General features: G+C 42.5%; 1 long non-coding RNA gene across 1 annotated transcript; it reads right to left on the reverse strand.

The window, feature by feature from the left end:
* Window positions 1-7,294: 7,294 nt before the first annotated feature.
* Window positions 7,295-9,533, reverse strand: LOC134446331 (uncharacterized). Its single transcript, XR_010034401.1, has 3 exons — window positions 8,028-9,533; window positions 7,713-7,805; window positions 7,295-7,517 (listed from the first exon to the last, which is right to left on the reverse strand). It is a non-coding gene; the product is annotated as an uncharacterized LOC134446331 (long non-coding RNA).
* Window positions 9,534-9,746: the final 213 nt, after the last annotated feature.

The following is a 9,746-nucleotide window of genomic DNA, read 5'->3' on the forward strand; positions in this document are numbered from 1 at the left end:
ATTGTTACAATGGTTATTACACTGTACCTAATGTGATATATTCAATGTAATAGTGAACCATTAAAACAGTGTTACCATTTGCCCCATTTTTTGCTTCATATACCTTAAGCAGTCGAAGGCGACTGCACAGGCAGTCTAGTTTGTGTATGTCATTTTCTGTACATCTCATTGTAATGTAATGCACTGCAATGTGATGTGATTTATTTTGATGAGAGTCCTATACATTCCCAATTTTGGAGCCAGCGCTTCCATACTAATGTATGGGAATTTTTCGTGTTAAGTAGAGCAGTGATGTTTCTTCATTTATGACCAGACACTCAGTCTTGTCCCTGCATCATTTAAAATGTACACTTCAATAATTCCAGGGCCATGGCCAGCTACCAAGGAGACAAACACATTTGCCAAGCACTCAACCTAGTGAATCTGTAGTTTGTGTATGTCCTTTTTCTGCAAGTCCCTCTGTGTAATGTAATGTATTGTAATGGGATGTAATGCAATGGCATAGTTTGGCGATGTTTCTAATTTTAGAGTCAGTGGTTCCAAGAAATGTGTGTGAATTATTCAGAGTAATGTGGAACATTTATGCGCATGTGGACACATTCTTGTCCCTGATCGTAAACCAGCTGACCAAGAAAAACACAGATGTGCCCTGAGGATCCAGCTGGCCTACTTCAATTAAAACATAAAGTAGTTTAGGATGGAACATTTATTGGAATCAGTTATATCTGGGCAATCAAATTAACATGTTACTGCTTCAAAATCAGTGAACTATATACCGAATCTCAGTCTTTATTGGGTGTGCACAGACAAGCTGTAACTATAATCAACAAGTGATTATAAAACCTAGATAGATTATATAAATTCATTACAACCAATATAAATGCAAACACTGACACGCACGCACACATGCACACACATGCACACACGCACACACACACACAAACACACACACACACGCACGCACACGCACACGCACACAGAGAACAGAATGATGTCTTTACGGTCATTGTCACACATTTGCACACATTTATGTGAGCCCATAGAACATTATGATGTTATGACTTAATTATGCACTACATCACACACACGAATGCACGCATACGCGCACACACAGACACACACTTGCAGAATACACATACAGACACACATTTGTAGAACACACACACACACGCACGCACACACACACACACACCCCTCCATCATGGCTGTTTCTTACTTGTATTTCTTGAGTGAGAGCCCCATGTGCTGCTTCATCGAGAAGGGTCCAGCTGCAGTAAAACAGTTCCACCCTTAATGCAAGCACGCCCATGGGCGTTCCCGGCATTTGCCGTATTGGCCAATCGTGAAGGGATACTGCATGATGTCATTTTCAAGGCCATTTCCGGATGAAGGCTCCATGTTTGTTACAAAGATATCCCGTGCAAATTGTTATCTTCCAGAGAAACGTTTCACTGAACATTCCACTGACATAATGTTCTCAACAATTTATGTAAGAAAGTGAGATAAATCACACGTTTTCTAATCCCAATATGTCTTTTGCTTTGTCTTCCCGTACCTCGGACATTGTAGCCTACTGTTTAGGACTCGTGTCGCTATGCACAAATTTGTCATAGCAACGTACCAGGTCGCCAAAATGTCAACACAACGACGTTGACATTACCCTTACCTAGCTGTGTGTGTCGAGGTCACTGTTAACACTGTGTAGGCTATATGATTAAACATCCTTTCCAGGATATTAACACACCCGGAAAAATAATAATTAAAAAACCCTTTTTGGCGAGGTTGTTCACTTGGTAAGACATGATATAGGCTACTTAGAAAAGTTTGAAACGATGTAAAACATCAGCAACACATTCCCGACTTTTTAAAGTAATGAGTGTCACCTCACCACATTTTAGAGCAGATATTAATGAAAAACATATGAAATAGTATTTGAAATATCAATAGGCTATTTGTTTGTTTTATTGGAGAAAAACAATTTCTTCATTACCATAGGCCTACCATACTCCATGTCTGTCTATGATTTAGGAGTGAGGTCACACTATTGAAGCTTACCTCTTTATCCAGGAGAGGTTCCAGATTGGCCTGTCTTAATTCAAAGGCCATCAGAAAACAGAGAACATTTTTCCTACCATCATAACCAGTGTTTGTGCGTACATAATCAGGACCGCTGACAGCTTTGGCTGTGCCCAGGACAAAGTCATCTGAAAGGGCCCCCTGCACTCAATACATAGACTACATACAATGTATAATGAGGACCCATTCCTTAACCCCTCGTCTCACTGGGCCCAGGACAACTGACCCCTTTTCCCCCCGTGTCAGCTTCCCTGCATGTAGGCCACATACATTGCTGAAAGAAGTGAACGAGACAGGAATGAAATGTGAAAATGTATTTCTGTTTACTTTTACACTATGAAGTGTGAACGGTTACCTCTCCTTCTCATATTCAGAGTGCATAAAACAGCACTCAACTGTGTGGTCTGTTGATAGCCTGTGTAGTACAGTAGATTAGACTCCATTTTTTAAATAAAAATCTATGGAGGGTTAACACAAAGTTTGAAATTGTGTTTGACCAGTCTCCAATGTGCAGTTTAACTAATAACTAAAAATAATGCATTGGCATGAAATACAGACTGATACATACAATAAATACAGTCACACAGAGACACAAACAGTGTGCAATAAGAAGATTAACATACTGATGGACAATAAATACACAAACACAGTGGACACACACACACACACACACACACACACACACACACACACACACACGGCAGGAGGAGATCATACAGGTGATGTGAAGATGCTGTATATAAGGAGCAATGAGTAAAGTGTAAGTGGCATGGTGAAAGAAGTGTTCATGGAATATTCTCCAGTGTCCTTGGAATATTCATGTGGTTTTCTTCAGTGCGTTGAGGAGTCTGATGGCTTGTGGAAAGAAGCCGTTTCCCAGTGTGCTTGTGTAGTAGGGAGAACAGTCTGTATGCTGGATGAGTTGTGTCTTTATGATGTTCATTGCCCTCTTGGAACAGTGTGAAGTGTACAGATCCTGAATGGCTGGTAGGGGTGATCTTATGAGCTTTTCTGCCGTTCTCACCACACTCTCTGTACTGCCTTCTAGTCTTCAGCTTGACGGCTGCCAGACAGAGAGGCTGCTGGTCAGGATGCTCTCAATGACACCCCTGTAGAAGGTGGTGAGTGCCGATGTGGGGCGGTCGGCTCTTCTCTCATCCTTCGCAGGAAGTAGTAGGAGTAGTGTCTGTGCCTTTTTGAGATGGTGGAGCCATGTGGTGCAGTTGGCAGAGGAGGAGGGGCACAGTGGTTGGTGCTGGGTTGATCAGGTTCACCAAAGTTGCTGGTGTCATCAGCCCTCCCTCTGAAAACTGGCTCCGTGCCTGTCAAAAAAAGGCATGCTAATGTTATGAATGAAAATAAAGACAAAAACAAGCACCCCCTATCTACCTACAGAAAGACATGACCATGACATGACCATGTGCATATGCTTGTGCACAGGCCCCCCACACACTGCTACTGTCTTAAAGTCAGTCCCACCAGGAAATCGCGGGCATTTTCTCAAAAAATCGCGGTCGGAATTGCCAGATGGTGCACGAGGATTTCCAGAAAATCGCGATAAAAGTTGCGGAGCTTCTTACTGTGTTGTTGCGATTTTGTTGCGGCATGAAGTGAAAGGTGCGATTTTTGTTGCGATTTTTAATGTGCTTCCCCACGCTTGAAAGTAAAGGACACTGCCACATTCCAGTCCTCTGGTGTTTTTATATTATTTCCATTTTTATATTATAATTTTGGTTCTTAGGCAAAGCAGGGAAGCTGCCTGGGCGAGTTTTTAGCCAGAATGTCGTCGTGAAAAGTTCCATCTCTTTCATGCTGCCATTACGACACCCTTCATTACAATGCTGTTTATGGCCGTTTGACTCTGTTTTAAATGTCATCACCGTTTCAAATTGTAAGCATACAAACTTCGTATCATGTCGATATCCATTCCTGACTAAATAAAAAGTGGATACAACTAGGCGGGCGGAATTGGGCATGTCCACCCAGTTGAAGAGGCTGCGCGACAAGAACTGACTGAAATCCTGGTTAACAGGCGCGGAGTGGCCGTCGGGAGATCGGGGACTTGTCCCGGTGGGCCGCGGCCGTCAAATGTAATAAAGAGGCCGCACTGCGTTCTTGGCCGGCCCTGAAGTTTGAAGGTGGTACTTACAAGCACTGACTTCCCATTTTTCACTTCCCTGTTCAAGCACCAAGATGACTAGCCAGTATTTATACCGTATACCAATACCTCACTGACGGTGTCAAACAGTAAATTGGCCACACCCCTTCTCTACTGATAATTTTCATACACCGTAGATCGCGGAAGTTTACAAGATCTTAGTAACACAGTTTCGTTTTCAGTATTTGAAGAACCTGTGATATGTAAATTGGTTACCAAAGGATGGAAATATGAATAAATTATGATTTATTTTCCGATTTCCACACGACTGTTACAGTTTACAGTCTTTCCAGTCCTGATTCACTTGCTCTGTGGTTATTGACTTGGGTTACGAACAGACTCCACCAAGTGGTAAGGAAGATAACTGCACCTAACAGAAGCAAGATAACTGCACCTAACAGAAGCAATGGGTTTTGTTTTGATTTGTTAGACCTACCAGTATATCTCCTTATAGTCGAAATAATATTATTATCATACATATATTTATATGTGGTACATTTAGGATGTAGCCTATGTCTGAAGAAATGGAACAAAATAATTACCACACAAGATTCGGATGTGACCAGTGCTGGGTGTGTAGGCTAATAAGCTGTGGATTAAAGTAGAGTGATTGCAAGAAACAAAGACATTTGCTGCGAGAAGACAGCGTTTTAAGGTAGGCCTACACCGTTTGGTTATACATTTTGTTGACTTATGGTTGTGGTTTGAAGTAGCTAAGTTTGGCTTATTTGCTGCATGGTGGGTTTATTGCACAATGTAGACAGACTTTTTGTAAGCTATAGGCCTAGGCTACTATACTATATTTTGTAAGCCTACTCTTCTAAAAATCCCCACACCCAAAACTTTGTGCCCATGCTCATCCTGTCTTCCTTAAACGATATTTCAATTTCAAACTGTCAAAATGACAGTGGAGTGCACATTTGCATGGAACAGTAGCGTGATGTAGCCTAACCTAGGCCTATGAATGCTTTGGACTGTGATGATGGCTCCAGTGGTGTAGTCTACTTTTTGAAGTGGGTATACTGTATATTTGAGCATTTTTTGATGTGTGTATAGTCTACTGTATATATTTGTGCTATTGTAAATAATGGATCAATCATATTTAAGTGGGTATACTGTAATCCCTGAAATTTTGAAATGGGTGCGTATACCTGCGTTTTACGTGGACTACACCACTGGCTGTGCATTTCATCAAGGTGTAGGCTACAATTCTCCACTTCAGGTTGATATTTTGACAACACTAATGTCCACATGTAGTACGACTGCAGATTTCGTGGCTTTTGTCTTTTTGGTTAGGAAACCATGTTCGCTTTGTTTTTTTTGTTTTTTTAAAGAGGGCCGCCAAGGGGAAAATTCTCCCGGTGGGAAAAGGTGGGCCACTCCGCCCCTGCTGGTTAATGTGAGTCGTCTGCTACACATAGCCTGCCTGTGTCGGCGTTTAATTTTCAAGCTTGTCAAAAGCAACACAAATAAAAGCAGAGAGAGGGGTCGCTTTCGAAAGAAGGCATAGGTTTTTTTTTTTGGTTCTCCCGCGCCGTCCGGCTGATGATCATCATTCAATGTAACGAGGATGGAGTTCACAGATTTCCTTTTGTGAAGGGTGCTTGCTGAATAATGCTCAGAAATTATATTAATTTTGGTGCTCTTGTGAATATAAAAGACTTTGGCCGGTGATGAAAACAGTTATAAAGCCCTGCATGCACTTTCACTGGGACTTCTGGCGAGTCCATCGTTCTCTGGAATGTTTAACTTGACCCTCTGTAGGCTGTAGCCTACTTGGAGATCCACCACCATTTTTCAGCAGAGGTAAAAGTGAAAGTGATGCAATGCTGCGCATGCCATTGAGTCCCAAACTGTTAGGTTTGACTTATCATGAAACAGTTTTGCAAATGCAATGCCCTTTGTTGTGTTCACTGATATATTGGTAAAAAATAGCCCACAACAAAACAGAATCGTTCCTCGACAGCACAGCAGCCAGCGTGAGTCAAGTGATTATAAGCATAACGTGATTGGGGACAACGACGGTGGGGACGAGAGCGCAAGCAATATTGCGTGCTGCTTATGACAAGTTCATTTACATAGGCTATTCACAAATATTTTCAGTTTTGTTCAGTTTCATATTAGGCCTACTGGTCTTTTGTAACGTTAAGTAGGCCTATTTAAAATGAGCTAATATTATTTACTGACTGATTGCAGTCATTTTTGTCGGACATTTTGTCCGGCCACATTTTATTTTGCCGGTCATTCATGCATGCAAACGGCCAATGTCCGGCCACAGCCGGCTAACGTGAACCCTGATCCAGCCATAGCCCAATTTGCGCGAAAGAGATTACTATATCGGCCAGGCACGCACGCAGCATTCACAATGAAGGATGGAAATTACTGCTTTGTTGTGGACAAGGCATTTGCGCATTTGCGGAAAATGTTGCCTGTATGCGCACAAGTCAAACACCAAAGTGGTCCAGCAGGTGGACCGCTTTAGAAAAAAAGAAAACACATCTTGTTGTAGGAGCCCTACTTGGGGTAATGTAGCCTAGATGACTGTCATGAAGTGTTAATTAGGCTATATATTTATGTAGGCCTACCACATTTTAAAAATGTAGGCCTATTGGTTATGCCAGACTAGTAGTCGTACATTTTCCCTCCTGTGACCATGCGAGCAGACGCGCAATGAGAACATGGCGTTTCCTACATTCGTATTTATTAGTTTTTTCCCCCTCACCGACAACTTTGTACATGCATAGTAAAGTGCTGGGACTGATTGCTAGGTTACTTTTTTATTGTATTTTTTATTGTATTATCCTTTTTGAAAGGAAGTTTGTCGACGTCAGTGAAGTCAGCGCAACATGGATTGGTTCAAAGTGTTCAAAGTTGCGGGAAATCGCGGTGATTGGTTAAAGTTGCGCTCTCGCGCAGAATTCGCGGGAATTCATTGAAGTTGCGAAAAACGACGCGATCGCAACATCGCGATTTCCTGGGGGGACTGTAAAGTGTAGCACGCAGGCACGCACGCACGCACGCAGGCAGGCAGGCACGCACGCACGCAGGCACGCACGCAGGCCTATTCTCCCCCTTTGCCTCAAGTCAAGTGTGCATTTTAGAGGTTGGCCTCACCTGCACATGTGTGAAGAGCAGGGAGATGGGAGGTTGAGGATGACGAGGCAGGGCAGGAGGTTCTCCTTGTGAGCTGCCCTGGTCCTGATGCTGATTGCCCATCACCATGCTGTGGCTCATCAAACCCATTACTGGCATATCGATGCTGAGCAGGAACGACTGCTTCCAACTGCACACAGACACACACACACACACACACGAGAGGGTATACATAGAATACACTACATAAAAATCACACCCATCATTTTAATGCAGAACTCCAGGCTGAAGAGTTACAGAGCGTCTGACCTGTACAGGGGTCACTATTACTGTACTATACTTATTGGTCTAGTGCAGAACAAAGCAGATTCAGTGATTTACTCACCACTGTGTGCAAGTTTCTGTGTTCAGCTCAGGTGGAAGCCTCCATCACAACATGTTGGTACTGACATCAACCATCTTTCAGAAAACTGGCTGCCTGTCAGAAATAGCAAAATTATGTTACCACAACAAGGTAGTATCTTAAAGATACCCTTAACCAAAGGCAGACAGACACACACTGCCACTGTCTTGGTTCTAGGACACACACACACCCTTTAAGGGTCACATGTATAATGACCGGGTTCTCACTCACTCGCACACTCCTTTTCTCCTACTTTTGCCTCAGACAATGTAGTGAGTTTTTAAAAATTGGCCTTACCTGCACACGTGTGAAGGGCAGGAAGAGAGGTTGAGGATGGAGCTGCCAGTCAGGAGGTCCAGAGCTGTCCTGGTCCATCACCATCATGTGGATCATCAACCCCAACTTCTTATATCTGCGTGCACACATTCTCTCTCTCTCACACACACACACACACACACACACACTTGGAGAGATACAGGTTATATGGCATATCAGGAGGCAGGGGTATTGTTGCGCTCTAGATGTTTAGAAATAAGTAGGTGCATGGACCCAAAAAGTAGAGCTCAATGTGGGAGCACACTAAAGACACTAAGGTCAAGTCAATACTCTCTGATGGCAGCAACCTGAAACGTCTGCTCTAATCTGCTCTGAGAATTTTTTATTTTTTTTTAATCTGCTTGTGCTTGACCTTAGTGTCTTATTTAGTGTGTGAACCTGCTCCCACATTGAACTATATGGCACATTTAAAATCAGACCCAATGACAAGTCAAGTCGGTTTTATTTTCAATTTCTTTACATGCACTGGTCAAGAATTGAAATTACGTTTAACACCAGGTTGAACAAATATGACACCTCCGACTTTCAGTGCTATTCTATACATCTTTGCTTCAAAGAAACACAACTGATAGCTCAGATGATGAAACAGACGTGCACAACGCAGCACAGGAAGAAACTACTGTATAAACACCTTTTGGCCCAGCATAATTTCGTGATAGCGTGTCATTTGAAAGGGATGTCAAAACTATACGTTTATTCAAACGAGTAACAAACCACGAAACTGTTATTAATACGGAGATCATTTCGTGATCACTTTGTGGCGAACTTTATGATATTTAAGCAAGCAAGCACACCATCCGATAACCATTCGAAAGACCGTCAAAACGTTTATGAATGAACTTTTCGTGGTAGGCCTAGTTAACTTTTATTCTAGTCTGGCTAGCCCTTAGTATCTTTCATCTCACCCTTGTCATGTTAACGTCTTATCTTACACATAACGATGTACTCCATTCACATTTGCCTCGTATTGTCGTAACAAGATTCTGAGATGTGCTGCCTTTGTCCATTCTGACCAGGCTGGCTAGCTAGCTACCAGGTTGGAAATAGTAAACTAGCACAGATTTCCCAGGCAGTGAAGCCTGTAGTGGGGTATGAAGGGCAACAGATGTTCATATTTTGGGAACCAAAGGCAGTTTCCTGCTTAATATATGCAGTGAAGTAGTCACAAGAATGGTAATTACACAGGAATAATAGTTGTTTTGTCTGCCCATAACTTAGTGCTGTACATTATGACAAATACACACACAACATCTGAAACAAACTTACGAAGGGCGGCCTGTTAGCTTGCCTTGAAGCTAAAAAAAAACATTAGCCAACACCGCTAGTTGGTGGGCCGAGGTGGTTAAATGTTCGCCCTCCGACTGAAAGTCAACTCGTAAAGTAACCGTTATGTATATTCATGCATTTAATATCGAAATCTTACCGACAGTTGAGTGATCGCTGCAGCGAAATCCTTCCAGTCGTTTTAAAAAGTCCCAAGGAACAACGCCAAGGAACCTGAAACAACACAAAGCAGACAACACACAATACAGTTAGAAACCTGAAACAACACAACGCAGACAACACACAATACAGTTAGAAACCTGAAACAACACAAAGCAGACAACACACAATACAGTTAGAAACCTGAAACAACACAAAGCAGACAACACACAATACAGTTAGGAACCTGAAACAACA

Source organism: Engraulis encrasicolus, chromosome 1 (genome assembly GCF_034702125.1).
Source record: "Engraulis encrasicolus isolate BLACKSEA-1 chromosome 1, IST_EnEncr_1.0, whole genome shotgun sequence".
NCBI lineage: Eukaryota > Metazoa > Chordata > Actinopteri > Clupeiformes > Engraulidae > Engraulis > Engraulis encrasicolus.